Here is a 10,629-nt window from a genome sequence, read left to right as displayed (position 1 = left end):
TATCACTTGCGAATTGATATATGATATGAGATGACATGCTAGTGTGCTGAATGCTTGATTATACTGAATGATTATATGGTTGAGATTATGTGATACAGCATGAGGTATTGATTTGTCTGTTGATTGCCTATGGTCTGTTGTTGTGTTTTCTTGCTGGGCCTTGGCTCACGGGTGCTACGTGGTGCAGGTAAAGGAAAGGGCAGGTTGGACCAATCCTGAGATGGAGGGCTGCATGGTTGAATGTACATAGCTAGCTGTTCGATTACCATGGTCGAGGAGTGGATCAGGACAGGGATTACCTAACTGTTTGTTTTGCCTTAGTATGGCTGGTTATTGTATCTGAACCTTGTAACTTTTGTAAACGATCTTTAAACTTGTATTTTCAGGATCCCGTGTAAACGTATAACGTTTCTTAATGTAAATGTGGCTTTTGAGACCAAAACATTTTAAACCCTAGTTCCTTTACAGTTTCGATGACACGCTTTCAATTGATTGACATGATTAGCAAGTCTGGCACTTTATAAACACACAGTGTAACAGGCTTGGTTATTTAGGGCGTTACACTATTGGTAATGTATTGTGTCAGCCAAGAAATGGGGTTCTGAATTAGGGTTTTTAATTGCACAAATCCCAAAATTATCACCTTTTTAGGTAACCATCAAATTTCCCCCTGAAAATCTGTGATTCTTAAAATGAACCCACACTTTCCCACTCTTGCGTCAAATACACGCTCGAAGCCTGAACTTTACAATAGTTCGGGGTTCTTCCTCGAATTCTATCTGTCCTTTCGAGACCTCGGTCTCAATCGAGCTTACTCTGTGATCTCGAGCCTTCGAGCCCGAATCCCAAAAACTATACTCTGATTTCTTGTATGCCTAGCCCTCACCCTTTTCTTTCTTGCTATAAGTCGCATAACTTTGAGAATTGGTGGGGGGTCAATGCTCGCAATCCCTTATTCTCCATCAACTCCCAATCCAAAATCTTCTTTCACCCGGAACCAGCGACTGATACGTGAGCACCGCATGAGGTGCTAATAAGAGGATATCCGAGCCCATTTCCGACGTCAAATTGACGAGGTCGAGGAAAGAAAAAGGAAGAAAATTCGGGTTGCGATTTATCCAGATTCAGACCCTGAGCTCAAACCTATCCCTCTCGATCCCAAACTCAAAGTCATTGTTACTTACGAGCCTGGTGCACTTTCCTTTTCGCTGATGGAGGACCCTCAGATCGCCCTTATACTTCGCGAACGACATCAATTCCGACCATGCAAGAGGGTTTTTTCTAGGCAAAACATTACTGGAGCTCGGTCACCTCAACGGGCTAAATTTCTGACATTCTAGCTCGCCACGACCTGAAGCTTTCCGACACACTGATGTGTCGTCCTGCAACTTCGAATGAGCGGAGCTGCCACGCCCCGGGTGATAGCAGACCTGATAGAAAGATTAAGATCGCGGCCTGGAGTCGTGAGCATATGAAGGTAGGGGCCCTACTCCCCTTGAAATCCTCTTTTAAGGATTTTCTAGACTTTGTTGGGCTCTCCCCATTCCAACTCTAGACCAATTCATATAGGGTTATGTCCGCCCTCAAGTCTCTGTACCACGAGCTGAAGTGGGAAGGACCCTCACCGCAGGAGATCCTGTACCTCTGTTGTTTGAAGAGTAACCCCTCTCGAGCTCGAGGAGGGGATAGCTTCTACTACTTGTTGAGCTATCCAAAGGAGAAGAAGATCTTCGAAGATATGCCGAACCATCCTCCGAACTCCAAGCTGGCCTTCTTCTGGACGGACGACCTTGCTCCTTCAAAATTATATTCATTCCAACAAATTCGTAAGTACACATACTCATTTCTTTCTCGCTCGATTAATGATTAAGCTCAAAATAATGACACGTATCCATTTCTTCAGCCAATTATCACCGTCCCACACCCTCGGATTCAATGGTGGAGCACAAGAAGGCTTGGCTCCAGCTTCCTTATGGTAGGTGCTCCCTATCCTATCTCCTTCATTAAGAAAAACTCCTAGCATGTGGCCTCTTGGAGCGAGATCAATTGACAGACAATGTCGCTTATCGCAAGTACCTGAAGTAGGAGCATATGCCTCTTCCCACTGAGAAGCTTCCTCCAAGACAGAGGTCATCAAGCTCACGGGCCCGCTCCCCAGTGGCTCATCGTCATGAACGCCCATGCTCGGGAAATGAAGCACAAGACGAGGCTTCGAGCACGAGCGGGGAAGGTAAAATCATTCTTAGCTCGGCTATGTGGTCCCCCTCTCTGCTAAAATATAAGCCTGATACTCTGATCCTATTCTTGAATTCCAGTGATAATTTTCATGTTTGGTCTTGGGTAGATTATAGGGTACATAGGTTCGATAGTTGGTTAGGCAAATTCCAAACTATGTATTGTTTAAAGGAAGACTGGGATGGGGTTGCAGTTCAATATGGGACCAATGATTATAGAGGCCTTTCGAGGCTATCCCCAACATATAGGGAAGGGACTCCCCCAGCATCCTCTGAAGATAGGGGGATTACTTGGTCGCCGAGCACAGGCTCGGGGGAGATTACCAATTAGGTTTCTTTTGACTTTAGCCTTCTTTCTTTTTGTAGTTTAAGCTCGATCACTAATGTGTAAATTGTCTATATGTAAGTGACATGGAGTCTGATCTCGATAATGTGCTTAGCCGCCGCTCGGGAGGTAAACAGAGCAAGCGTCCAAGGGTGTCGCAGAGAGTGGGACACCCTTCTAAGATCCCAAAAAGAGCCAAGACGACTCCTCCAACCCCGGACTCCCTAGACCAGAGCCAAGCTGCTGCAATAGGCCCCGAGGTCAGGGTATCTGCCAAGGTCTCACACCCCCCGCCTCCTCCTGCCATTCAGACTTCTCAACAGATCACTTCGGCTCCAAAGAGGTTGGTTCCCACTCGAGAACGCTTGTTGTCAATTTCGACCCATACTTCTGAGTATGTGATCGACAGCGCCGGGGGAACTCACGGGGCCAGTCTGGGCTCGGATGTGTTGTCTCGAGTTAGCAAAAGTTTTAGCAACCTTGATGCCCTTCAATGGAAATTCCTCACATCTTGTCGAGACAACGCCACCCTTTATGACAAGGGTAGCAAGCTCATCACTTCGGTAATTCTTTTTACCCTGTCATGCTGCCTGATCGGATTTATTCTGTATGTGTTCTAACCCATTTTGTTTGTGTACAGGCCCTTGCTGCATTTTCTTAGCTTAACTACAAGTTGAATAACAAAGTCCACTCAAGCTTGTCCTATGCTCAGGAGTCGAAGAAACTCCAGATTAAGCTCGCAGACGAGCTTAAGGCCACAAAGTCTAAGCTCGAGTCAAAGCTGGAGGCTAAAGATTCTGAGATCAAGGATAGGGATTCTAAAATCAAGGAGCTTGAAGAGCTGAATGCTGAGATTAAGGAGGAGAAGAAGGCCACCTTTGATATAATCGAAGGTGAGAAGGCTCACCTTCTTGAGGAGTTCAAGCGGAAGAAAGATCATGTTGTTGATATGGTCATGCCCCGAATCTGGGCCAACAATGCTGATCTCAATACCAGCTTTTTGGACACTCTTGAAGATGAGTTCCTTGAGAGGTGGCAGGCTTGGCTAGACGAGGAGGACGCCAAGGAGGAGGCCGAAAAGGCGGAAGAGAAGCCTGATGCTGCCAAGGAGGATGCATCTGCTTCATAAAAGTGAGGTCATGGGCTACGTCCCATTAAGTTTTTGTAACCCTCTTTTTTTTATTTTTTTATTTAAGCCCTTTGGGCAAAGACAATTTATAGCTCACTTTAGGGCTATTTTATACTTATTCAAACAATAATTTTAATCCATATGTATATGATTTTCTTTGCTCGAAAACCTTTATACACTTGATTTTTACATTCAGCTTTTACTTTAATATTTTTTCTTTACATTTATGGGTCGAAATATTTAAAGCATCTTATATTAAAGGTTTGATTTTATGTTTGTTTATTCGTACAAACATATCTGTTGGATTTAAGCTCGAGTTTCAATGCATTCATGCACAGTTTACTCGATGCCATGTCCGATCTCGTTATTTGTCAAGGTCGAACCTTACTTTCACCATGCACTCAAAAGTGCTTATATGGCATGTAAGATTAGTATTTTAGTTGTATCTTACTTTTCTATCCACTTTTCCTCTTCCTTGAGTGGCTCCCCAAGGTTGTGAGGTCAAAACTATCTTTTTTTTTGCAAAATATTCTAGCCTTGAACTTGACTTAACTCAAAGTGGGTTTATTTATATTCCAACTTTCTGTCGATTAGTTTTGGCTGGTTTTTTCCAAACTTATTTAGCTCGTGTCGGGTTTGTAATCCATACACTTGTAACTTTGGTAATCTGGTTATGTCCAAATCATCTTAGCTCGCGTATTTGGTCATATCCAAACACTTATAATTTTGATAATCTGGTTATGTCCAGATCATCTTAGCTCGCGTTTCTGGTTATATCCAGACAACTTTAGCTTGCGTATACACTTCTAACTTCTATGCCGGGTTAATAATCCACACATTTTTGTTAGTTTATGTGTATACTTAACATTTTTATGTCAGGTTAACGATCCAGACATTTTTATTCTATGTTATTTATTTTTTCAAACTTATGATATTATTGTATACCACTGATGCTCCCTTAATATCCTATGAGTGTGACCATAGGTTATTGAATTAAGAGAGTTTGCGAAAAATACAACATTTAGTAAAGCAAATAACTTTTGAGCAAAGTTTAACAATTTAATAATAGAAAGTCTGAAAAATAAACAAGCTTGGTTACAATAAAACATTATCCTAGACTACTGATAGTAAGGTCGTAGAAGTTCCCCATTCCAAGCTCGCGGTACCAGTTCTCTGTTCAACCTCGCCAATTTATAAACCCCAGGTCAGATAATAGACTTGATCTGGTATGGTCATTCCCAGTTAGGTCCGAGTACACCAGCTGACGGGTCTCTTGTAGCCAAGAATACATGTCTTAATACCAAGTCTCCTAATCCAAATTTTCTATCTCGAACCTTTTTATTGAAATATCGGGTAGTTCATTGCTGATATACAACATTTCTCAGTTGAGCTTCATCTCGTCTTTCTTCAATAAGGTATAGACTTTCTTCGAGCTGGGATTGGTTCGAGGCCTGATCGTAGGCATGGCTCCATATTGTAGGTATTTCAACTTCAATTGTCAACATGGCCTCGCATCCATATGCTAGGGAGAAGGGGGTATGTCCTGTCAAAGTTTGAGCTGTGGTTCGATTGGCCCACAAAACTTGGGGTAACTCCTCGGGCCACCTTCCTTTAGCCTCCTCCAACCTTTTCTTTATGGAGATTTTAAGGGTTTTTTTGACTGCTTCGACGTGGTCGTTTGATTGGGGATGGGCAACGGAGGAGAAGCTTTTTATTATCCCATTCTTTTCGCAGAAATGGGTAAACAAGTCACTGTCGAACCGGGTACCATTGTCCGACACTATCTTTCTGGGCATTCTGTATCAGCAGATGATGTTTTTTTTATCACAAAGTCTAAAACATTTTTCGAGGTAATTGTTGCCAGGTGTTCAGCCTCAGTCCAGTTTTTGTAATAATAGACTGCGACCACAACTACTTCACTCCACCTTTGCATGTTTGTAGTGAGCCTATAAGATCAATTCCCCACACCGCAAATGGCCATGGGGAGGTCAGCATGGTTAGCTCGGTAAGTGGAGCTCGTGGAATGGAAGCAAATCACTGGCACTTATCACATATTTTGACATATTCGAATGCGTCTGCCTTGACTGTAGGCCAGAAATACCCCTGTCTTATCACTTTTTTGGATAGGCTATGCCCCCCAGTGTGGTATTCACAAAATCCTTCATGAATTTCTTCCAGAATTTTCTTTGCTTCGGGTGGAGTTACACATCGAAGTAGTGGCATAGAATACCCTCTTTGATACAACCTCCCTTCCACAATAGTCTATCTCGGGATCTAATACATCAATTTCTGAGCCTCCTTCCATTCTGCTGGGAGAATTACAGTTTCGAGGTAATCGATTATTGGGGTCATCCAGGTAGGTTGAGAGTCGATCATGCATACGTCTTCTTCGTTAGGCTCACTGATACTCAGGGTCGATAGAAACTCTATTAGGACCACGTCCAGTGTATCAGCCTCGCTAGTCATAGCGAGCCTGGCTAATGCGTCCACGTTTGAATTTTGTTCTCAGGAAACTTACTCTATAGCGTAGAACTCGAACTGTCCAAGCGCATTCTTGGCTTTCTCTAAATATGCAGCCATCTTTATGCCACGGGTCTAATATTCCCCTAAAAATTGGTTGACCACTAACTGTGAATCACTATAGCAGTGTATAGCCTTTACTTTGAGTTCCTTGGATATTCGAAGTCCTGCCAATAATGCTTCGTATTAAGCTTTTGTTATTTGATGATTCGAAGTTGAACGTTAAAGCGAAATGAAATCGAATTCCTGCTGGAATGATTTGTATGATACCTGCCCCTGATCCATTTTCATTGGAGGATTCATCGACATAAAGTTTCCACAGCTCGTGGGCTGGGGTTATAACTTTGTCGTTAGACACCCCAGTACATTCTACGATGAAATCTTCCAGGGCATGTCCCCTTATGGTCGTTCTCGGGTGATATGTGATCTTGAACTGTCCGAGTTCGACCGCCCACTTTAACAATCTCCCAGAGGCTTCTTGTTTAGAAAGAACTTGTCGCAGTGGTTGGTCAGTTAACACATGAATAGGGTGTGCTTAGAAATAAGGTCGGAGCTTTCGAGATGAGTTGATCAGGCTGAGAGCCAGTTTTTCCATTAAAGGATATCTCGACTCTGCCCCCAGTAACCTTTTGCTGACATAGTACATGGTTTTTGTACCTTCTTGTCTTCTCAGACGAGCACGACACTAATGGTGTGCTCGGTGGTAGGGAGGTACAAGTACAAGACCTCTCCTGTGATAAGCTTCAAGAAGATCGGTGGTTTGGTGAGATGTTTCTTTAAGTCCTAAATGCAAGCTCGCATTCCTCTGACAACTTGAACTTTTTGCCCTTTCTCAAAAGTTGAAAAAAGGAAGACAACGGTCTGTAGATTTTGAAACAAACCTACTTAGTACTGCCATTAATCCAGTTAAACTCTGGACATCCTTATGCTTTTGAGGTGAGGGCATATCAATCAATGCCTTGATCTTGTTAGGATTAACCTCTATTCCTCACGCATTCACTATGAACCCCAGAAACTTTCCCGAAGATACTCTGAAAGAGCATTTTTTTGGGTTGAGTTTCATGTTATATTTTCGTATTACGGTGAAGCATTCCCTGAGATCATCCACATGGTTATTGTTATGTTTGGACTTGACTAGCATGTCATCAACATAAACTTCCATGTTATTACCAAACTGCTCGGAGAACATTCTGTTCACCAGTCTTTGGTACGTTGCTCCAGCATTTTTTAGCCTGAAAGGCATGACATTGTAGCAGTATAGCCCTTTATCGGTTACAAAGCTCGTATGCTCTTGGTCCGGCGCGTGCATGGCGATCTGGTTTTATCCAGAATAAGAATCCATGAATGACATGATGCCATGACCTACAGTGGCATCTACGAGCTGATCAATTTGAGGTAAGGGGAAACAATCTTTAGGGCATGCCTTGTTAAGGTCGAAGTAGTCAATACAGGTTCTCCATGTGCCGTTTGGCTTCGGAACCAACACTGGATTGGCAATCCAATCAGGATAGAATGCTTCTCCTATGAATCAATTTTCCTTTAACCTACTGACTTCTTCCTTGAGGACCTTCTTTCTATCGTCGTCCAGGAGTCTTCGCTTTTGCTGCTTCAGGGGGAAGCTTTTGTCGATGTAAGTGCGTGACTTATGACATTTGGACTGATTCCCACCATGTCCGAGTGTGGCCATGCAAATACATCCTGGTTTTCTTTTAAGAAGAGGATTAATTGCTATTTCACTTATTTAGAAAGATTCTTAACCACCTTTACTATCTTTGTGGGGTCTTCGAGCTTGACCTCCTCGAGATCTTCTAGAGGTTCGAGGCCAGCCCTTTCTTCTATTCTGGGGTCGATCTCTTCATCTATCTTGAAGACCGTCCCATCCTTATTTTGAATAATTTCACGTGTCTGTGCACTTGTTTTCTTCTTTCCCTTAACACAGATGCTATAGCATTCCCTCCCCACAAGCTGGTCCCCTTTTAGCGTCTCGATGCCACTAGAAGTCGGGAACTTGACGGCCAGGTGCCTAACAGATGACACTACCCCCAACCCAACTAAGGCGGGTCTCCCGAGTAGTACATTGTAGGCCGATGGAAGGTCCGCCATGACAAACTCCATCATCTTTGTTACAGAGACTGGATAGTCTCCCATGGTCACGAGGAGTTCAATGGGTCCCATACAGGCAATCCCTTCTCTTGAAAAACTATATAGTGTGGTTGCACATGCTTTTAGATTGTGAAGCGCATGTCCCATCTTTTCTAGAGTGGCTTTATAGAGGATATTCACTGAGCTCCCGTTATCAATCAGGACTCGGCGTACCCTCTTGTTCGCGAGTTGGAGGGTTATGACTAGGGGATCGTTATGGGGAAACTGGACGTGTGACGCGTCCTCTTCATTAAAGGTTATGGGTTGAGTCTCAACCCTTTGTTGTTTCAGAGCTTGTGGTTCAGGTTTGTAGGGAGAACCGTCGCCTGTCTTGAGCTCGTTTACATATCTCTTTTGGGCATTCCTGCCCAATCCTGTGATATGAGGTCGCCCCGAGACGGTTATTACATCCTCTCCATCAATTGGAGGGGGTCGCTCATCCTCCCGATCTTGGGAGTTATTGTTTTGGGCAGGTGATGCAGCCGCTGCCCTTTGGCTTGTGGAAGCTTGATTGGGATTTTGGTTTCTGACGTACTGTCCGAAATAACCCCTCAAGATCAAACCTTCGATCTCGTCTTTCAACTTTCGACACTCATCGGTTGTATATCTGATAACTCGGTGAAATCTACATTATTTATTTGAATTTCTCTTTGCTTTTTGGTTCCTCATGGGGTCAGGTCATCTGAATGGGATCTGGTTTTCATTAGCCAGGTAGATATTCTCCCGAGACTCGTTGAGCTCGGTATACACCTTGTATACGTAGAAATATCTGTCCCCTTTCTTCTTCTTCCCTCCATTTGCCTCAGGGTTATTCCCTTCATTTTTCTTCCTTTTAGAAGGGTTATCCCCAAGGGGTTTCGAAGTTGAGGGGTCTACCGAGGTCGAGGCAGAGTTCATGTTTTTCATTGTAGTTACAGGCTGAGAGGTCATGTTGGGTGCTAACCTCGCCTCTTCCACATTGACAAACCTCTATGCCCTTCGATTGAACTCAGTTAAAGACCTGATAGGTTTCCTTTTTAAGTCTTCCCAGAGGGGACTTCCCGGCATTACGCCTGCTCTAACCGCCATCAGGTGACCACTATCGTTGACATCTTGAACTTGGGCACTTCCAAGTTAAACCTCGTGAGGTAACTTCTTAGCGACTCATCTTGTTGTTGTCGGACGTTGGTTAAGGTTGAGGCCTCAGGCCTGATGCCAACCACAACCTTAAATTGTTTTTTAAAGTCTCTAGACAATTGATCCCAAGACATGATCGAATGCCTTTTGAACTTCTCAAACTAGTTTTTTGCTAGTCCTGTAAGTGTGGTTGGGAGCAGCATACACCTGAGCTCGTAACCAACATTGGTGGGTCGCATAATAGTGTTGAACGTGCTCAGATGGCTATAGGGATAAGAGTTTCCATCAAATGGCTGGACATGAGGTATCCTGAATCCCTGAGGGAATGGGGTGTTGGAGATATGTGGGGCAAAAGGCTCGAGCTCTTCATTAGATTCTTCAGCCTTGTCCCTGCTACGCTCATTTTGTAAGAGCCTAAATGCCCTCTTTAGTTGTTCAACCCTTTCTTCGACTAAATCCACCGAGGGTCTAGCCTGGACCTGAGGGGGATGGTTATCGTTAATAAACACTCCAGCTCCTTGTCCCGGCATGGGATTATACTCTGACTGTTTGCGGCCATTCAGATGGTCTCGCAGATTTGGATTCAAATCCCCTGCTAGCCTCCTTGTCCTAGTAGTTTGTGATCTCGACATTTGGCTTCCCAAAGGTTGAGGAGCCCTACGATCTCGGGTAGCTTCTCTTTCATTCCCTTGTCCATGCTTAGCCCATCTATTTCCATCTCGATGTGCAGGTCGTGGAACCTCCTGGATTGGCAAGGGGTGCCTTATTGGCGATGGTGAGTGCTTATGGGTGACGGTGGATGTCACCCATTGACAAGCCTAGATGGTCCTGAATTTGACTGGTCAGGCTCTGGGTTGTTTTGCGCAACATCAGGATTCGAGTTCCAAGCCACTGAGGGGGTTTGGTTATTTCCGTTCATGTTTATGCTTTTGTAGTTGGGTTGGTAGTACCCTCAGCCCGTTACTTCTCTGGGGCCTTGGCTGAACTGGCTGGGATGCTGGTGGCGGCACCTGTTCTGCCCTCCTGGCGGCCGTACTCACGAGGACGTCCCCTAGGCCTCCAAGGAGGTGCCCAGACGCCAGCAGCCTGTTTGGCTAACTCTTTGTTGCGCTTTGTTGCTTCTGGCAACTGTTTGTGCAAATTGCGATTTTCAAGTTCCACAA

Source organism: Humulus lupulus, chromosome 7 (assembly GCF_963169125.1).
Source record: "Humulus lupulus chromosome 7, drHumLupu1.1, whole genome shotgun sequence".
In the NCBI taxonomy this organism is placed as follows: domain Eukaryota; kingdom Viridiplantae; phylum Streptophyta; class Magnoliopsida; order Rosales; family Cannabaceae; genus Humulus; species Humulus lupulus.
The sequence above is the reverse complement of the archived record's forward strand: the minus strand, read 5'-3'. Positions refer to the sequence as shown.